The sequence below is a fragment of the Alligator sinensis genome, unplaced genomic scaffold (assembly GCF_000455745.1).
Source record: "Alligator sinensis unplaced genomic scaffold, ASM45574v1 scaffold299_1, whole genome shotgun sequence".
Taxonomy (NCBI): Eukaryota; Metazoa; Chordata; order Crocodylia; family Alligatoridae; genus Alligator; species Alligator sinensis.
The window spans coordinates 2,301,753-2,308,151 of NW_005841981.1; the positions used below are offsets into that span (position 1 = coordinate 2,301,753).

At 42.2% G+C, this 6,399-nt stretch overlaps 1 protein-coding gene across 3 annotated transcripts in view; it reads left to right on the forward strand.

Annotated features, from left to right (window-relative positions):
• Positions 1-6,399, forward strand: part of RARB (retinoic acid receptor beta) — a 563,324-nt gene that overhangs the window by 181,380 nt on the left and 375,545 nt on the right. Inside the window, exon 3 of one of the 3 annotated variants that reach the window (XM_006021194.3) lies at positions 4,821-4,882. The exons of the other annotated variants lie outside the window; for them this stretch is intronic. The gene's annotated coding sequence lies outside the window, so the exon portion shown is untranslated. The remainder of the gene's footprint in view (positions 1-4,820; positions 4,883-6,399) is intronic. 3 annotated transcript variants of the gene reach the window in all.

Here is a 6,399-nt window from a genome sequence, read left to right on the forward strand (position 1 = left end):
ACCAACTTCCAAGTGAAGTGGTGCTGGCTCCTACCCTGCGGGTCTTTAAGAGGAGGTTAGACGAACACCTCGCTGGGGTCGTTTGACCCCAGTACTTTTTCCTGTCATGGCAGGGGGTCGGACTTGATGATCTGCTCAGGTCCCTTCCGATCCTACCAACTATGAAACTATGAAACTGTGGTTTCATAGGTTAGACAGTGAGTTTTTATGGGATAGTTCATATAGGGATGATCTTGCCTCAGGCAGGAGGTTGGACTAGGTAACTTGTGCCTCTCTGATTCTCTGGTTCTGATTGGGCCTTCAGTGCTGTGGACTTCTGTGGAAACACTAGGGCTATATTATGCACCCTTGGCCCCCACCCTTTTCTGCACTAGCACTCAATGTCCACCCATAGGTATGAAAGTCAAACTTCCTCTGAGAATTAATATATGCTCGTGCTTAGAAACAAACAGCTGCATTCTAATTGCTAATAGTTTAAAGAGCCTAGTTTTAATCACATTGAATTGCAAGATACAAGAACTTAAATCTGTCCTGGCTTTTGACCAGCATACTTTTTTGAAATATTTTTTTCTTTTGTGGAGGAAGAAGGAAAAAAAATCATTGGTCATATAAACAAAAGGGGGTTGTTTGGAGATTTGTACAGATCTCCATAGAGATTTGTAATGTTAGGAGTAGTCAAGGTGAAGCTGGATTAGTGGGCAAAATGTAGGTGCATGTTAAATGCAATTTATCACATGGATACCATCACCACATGTGAATAAATAGGTGGATAGAGATATGCCTACATATACCATTAGTTTGCTCAGTCAACACCTAATTCAAGTAGATTTCCACAGTACTTACTGCACCAACTGCATGACTGGGGTCATAGCTTCACACAGATTAGCTATTCATGAACAGTTTTTCCATTGTGTTAGGAGCAAGTGTGTTTCTCTTCAGCATTACTCAGGCATACCGGCATTTTCTTTCCATCAGTTTTTTGCAACAGATCTATTTATTGGGATTATTAGAAAGTGATCTCATTGCTGGCATTTAGATTTCCCCTGTGTCCCTCCTGTGGGATCTCAGAAAAATGTTGGAATTCAGGTTTTGTTTCACTCCTTTATGGAGAAATTTTCAGGAAGCCTCTGGGGTACAGGAAATCTTACTCTCTCTTTTCTCACCAGTATTTAAGGATCTGGTTCTTATGTCATTTTACACTGATTTTTATATCGTAACTATTAGTTTCTAATGAATGTTGTTAAAAGTGAAATTATAAGCAATGCTGATAGACTGATTATGCTTTGTGTGAATGGCAAGCTGCTTTGTGCTGTCTTGCGAATGCACAATCAAAGAGTTCAGTTAGCACCTTTCAGACATGAGAAGTTACAGCAAACAGTTTTTGTGAGAAAAGTCTTTTGCGTATTTTCTAGGCTACTGACAATTGTACATTTGAAGTGGCCCCAGAAGTGGAGGAGGAACTTCTGTTTGCGAGCATGCAGCAGCTCTTATGCTGTGGCTGTTATATGTGCATGATCCAGTAGTGATACAGGCGAACTAAAGCACCCTGACTTTGACTTTGGAGTGGTTTTGCTACACTTGGATTGCTGTCGACTCACGAAGAGTTAACAGTAAAATTGTAATGGCTGCTACCCCACCCCTTTTGAAGGTACTGCAAATACACATTTTTCCATACCTCCAGAAAGTTCATGCCTCTTAGCCACTGATGGAAGTTCTCTTAGTGCTACAAAATTTGTTAGAGTTATGCGAAAAGGGATTGTAAATATATTTTCTTGAACCGGTTTGACTAATTATGTTGGAAATTTTAAAACAATTGCTTATGTTTTGAGGAAAAAAAAAAAAAAAAAACATCAGTGGTTCTCAACCTTTTTAGATTTTTAGATTCAAGGCACCTCTTGGTAGACTCAAGGCATCCCTTGGAAAATGCCTTCTCTTAGTTTTCGCTTCTTTTTATACTAAAGAAAAAAAAAAACTCAGAAAGACTACAAGTCAGAATGCTTTTAACACTATGAAATCCCATTGAAAAATCTTCAGTTTAATTTTGTGAATCATGTTTGCACATGTGACAACTAACATTGCATGGCACCCTTGAAAGGATCTCAAGGCAACCCAGAGTGCTATAACACCCTGGCTGAGAAACATAGGAATAATCAAATGAAGTTTTAAACCCAAGCAAAAAAGTGAGAAAGTTTTAAAAAGTGACTATATGAGTTTGGAATTCTGTTATATACCTCTTACCTGACAGTGAGTGAAATTCTGGGTTTACAAAAAAAACCCCAAAACAACCCAGGAAAACTCCCACTGATTTCAACAGGGCCAGGAATTTCTGTATGTTCACGAGGGGTGCAATTTTCTCTTTGATACTTGAAATAACAAAGAACTTGTGGATTTTTGTTTTTATTATCAATAGAAAGTTATTCTTAGGTTTTTTGTTTGATTTGTTTTGGTTGACTTGGGGTTTTTTTTTTTTTGAAAGCCTCTTGCAAATACCCCAGGTAAAGACTGAACCAAAATACTGAACAGATCCAGTTTCCTCACACTTCCAGCTTCCTCCTCCTTCTGAAAGAACTGAAGCTTATTTTGAACCATACTGTGTGGGCCAGGAGCGGTCTGAGGCCCTCAGGGGCGCGCGGCGGGCTGTGGCCAGCAGCCCTGGCACGCGGGTCGGGGAATGCAGGCCGGCAGACTAGAATTAGGCACAGACGCGTAGCGGTTGATTAAAGATTATTTTACTTACACCGTAGATGGTCGCGGTGCAGGCAGGAAAAACTTGCTTGCGTTGCAGTTACAGACAGACACATGGAGTTTGCTAGGCTCCACAACACGAACTCGAAGAAGACCCGCAGAAAACTCAAGCCTCTTGAAATAACTCGGACAGAGCTCTGGATACACACACACACGAAGCTTGCTAGGCTCCATGGAACAAGCGCGCAGGGAAGGGGTTTGTCAAGGGATCACATTCGGCAACAGGGAGAGGCCAGAGGTTGATCAGACCCCTATAGCCTTCTTAAGGCACACGCTGGGTCCGTTAGGCTCCACAGCGCTTAGCATTCTTCATGAGTCAGCATCAGCAGCCTCCTCTACAAGATGATTGTGGAGTCCTCCAACTTGGGCAGAAACCGCTCAAGCCTCTTATACGGCTAGCAAGCCAATCGCTAGCCGCCACGTGGGAATAATTTAGAACTGGCCAATAGTGGGACACAAATTTGCATGTGGGTGGTGGGAACTCCTTTGCACTGGGGTTTTCTCTTTGCAACTGAGAAATGCACCGTGCAAAGAAAGCTCCTTGTGGCGGGAAATAATTTAGCAGTGCCGAAGCGCGCACACACAAAATCACACCCTTGGGTTGTGACACATACCTTGCCTGATTACTGATATCATATTTAGACAATATAGAACTCAAGAGTTGTGAATGAGTTCTGTGTGAGACCAAAGGAAACTTGGTGTTTAAAGTGAATTTTTGTTTTGAATATCGTGGTTCATGTGAATCCCACTATTCAGTGATCAATAAGGCTAAGTACAGATAGTCAAAAAGCCTGAGGCTGAATCAATTCAGTCTTTGCAGGTTAGCTTAAGCTGCTGAGACTAAGCTGAGAAACAACAGGACAAATCACTTTTGATTCAAGAAATGTAGCCACATGCCTGCAGTGGCTCAGGCCAGAAGCCCAGGGGTTCTAGGGCACAGCTCTCTGGCATGTAGCCAGCATAGACTGTGTTCACTTCCTCTTCCTGCTGCCCCCAGGGTCTCTGGGATTTGTAGTTGAGAATCACAGCAGCAGGACTCTGCAGGGTTTCTCATCACTTCATCTTCCTACTTCCAGGTGCTTCTGGGATTTGTAGTCTACAGTCACAGCCAGCAGTAAGTTTTTGGCAGGGCAGGGAAGCTCTGTACATGGGGGAAGGGAAGTTCCCCTCCCTGGCCCCAGACTGTAGCCAGGGTTTGACTAGGAGGGGCAGTCCCTGCTGCCCGCCCCCCGCCTGCTGGAACAGACAGCCCAGCCCAAGGCTGGAAAGCATGCTAGGATGCTGGGGGACTGCGATTTAACTTGAACCTGGAAGGGGTCTGGCACAGAAGTTCCATAAACTGGTTTGACCCAAATCAATTAAGTCTGATGCTACATTCACCCAGGTTTATCTTAAACCAGTTTCTGATCACTTAAACTGGTTTATGTGCAACTCCTGTCCCTAGCCTTACAGATAAACTAAAATAAAAACTTGCACAAAATTCTGTGCTCAGAAACTATCCTGTCTTGCACAGCTTTTCTGGTATTGTTGCTCCCTGACAAAGAGGATTGGAAATCTGGATTCAGATTCTTCAGGCTTATACGGAGTGAACACTTATTGTTATTGTTGTTAATACAGTACTAATAAAACATTAACAGTGCCCAAAAACAGGTATCTTTCTCTCTGAACAAAATAACTTTCAATTGGGAAAGAAGCTAAAATAAAAGTCTAGTATTTTATAAATCATGTTGTCTGTACCATCAAGTTGCAGATGTAGCATTTCTCCTTCAGTGGTTAATAGCCTTCACATAAAGCTTGTTTACAGCCAGTACAAATCCTGGACACACGGTAGAATTTCAGTTCTTAAGCCTGTGCTGAACTTTAATAGCTTCCATGAAACAAAATATAGTTATTATTATTGTTGTTGTTTTTACTTATTAGCTGTCATGTGGCCAATAGCTAGGTGTCTCTCAGAATGAATAGCTGGTTACTTGTATACTCCACAAAGTTTAAATTAGTCCTGGACCAAATTAAGTCAAATAGAGCTTTGCTGTTGATTTCAGTGAAACCTAAGATTTTACTCTTTAAATTCAAAGGTGATACAGAGGGAGGTGAGAACAAACTGGAAGATGAGAGGAATGGAGAGTGACATGATGAGGTAAATAAAATGGTGGGAAATAAGCATACCTCAGTAACAGTGGTGTGGGTTTTCCAGAAAATTTGAATCGGAAAATTTTCCACTGCCCTAAATAGAGCATGATCTGATTTAGCATGTTTATTTGACTTATATTCAGTAAACAAAACTAAAAAAGTACCCCCATGTTAATCTTATATCCCAATAGCCACAAGTATTTGAACGGAAATATTTTATGAGGAAAAAAATTAAATACAGCACACTTAATGTGGTTTAAATGTTATATTCAAATAAATTCAAAGCTTTATGTGGAAAGAAATTATTTTTATTGGACTACTTGTAAAAATATAAAGACAATACACAATAGCATGTACTTCCCTTACATTGTTTGTTTAAATTTAAGAAAAAAACTGAAAGCACTGAAAACTATTGACAAACTAATTTTAGCATGCACAAAGAACTATGCATGATATGCCGTGCTTTGGTTTTGATTTGACCTGCACAGCCAATTGCCTGAATTCATAACTTGATTTTTGGTTTGGATTATTACAGGAAACCCTCGCTATTTGCGGGTTCGGTATTTGTGGTTTCAATTATTCGTGAATACCGAACCCGTATTTTAAATACGCCCGCCAGGGCACTGCAGGTAGGGGTGGATTATTCATGGATTTTGCCATTCATAGGGGATCTAAGAACGTATCCCATGTGAATGGTGAGGATTGCCTGTATGTGAGTGTATTTGCCCTCCTGTTTACAAATCAATAAAACATATATGTACTCTCTCACACACTTCCTAGGGAAAATCACCTGAAAAACAATTACAACTTTGAAGCTGCCAAGCTTACCTAATATTGTATGGGCATCCATTCATTGTTACTAATGAATTTTATGAAAAAATTCATTTTTGGAAATGGAAAATTTCCCAGGGAAAAATAAAGCACTGGAAAATTTTCTGGAAAAGTTTCTGCCCCCAAATCTCTGCTCAGCAAACAGGGAACATTGGAGTTTTATGATTTTTCAGTAGTTGGTTTACATAAGAATAGTGTGGCAGTGCACTGTGTGTGCCTGCCACTTTAAGGGCCTGGAGCTGGCAGCCTCCAGGTGCCTGATGAGGGCAGCCATTTTGAGGCAAAGGCTGCCTATATAAACAAGGCAGTTTGGCTGCAGGAGGCAGGCAGCAACATTGCCTGGTTGAAGGGCTGTTGTGAATGACCCGGAGGTAAGGGGGAGCTGCAAGGGGATGGTTAGGAGGCTCCTGGGCCTGGGCATGACCTGAAACTGTACCCTGCTGGGTGGTCTGGTGGGGCTCTCAGTGGTGCGGGAGCCCCAGGAAATTCCAGGCCAGTTATCACCCCGGTGAAAGGCGGGTTGGGGTGCATTAACCCCTAGCTCCCACCACCACCAGGTGGGTTACCCATGTGTTTGTTGGAGGGCCTAGAGGGCCAGTGTTGTGAGGGGCCCAGAGAGGGTGGACCCTGAGAGTGGGAGTGATGTGGGTGTGGTGCTGCGGTTGCCCCCGAGAGGATGGGGAGTAGTGGCAC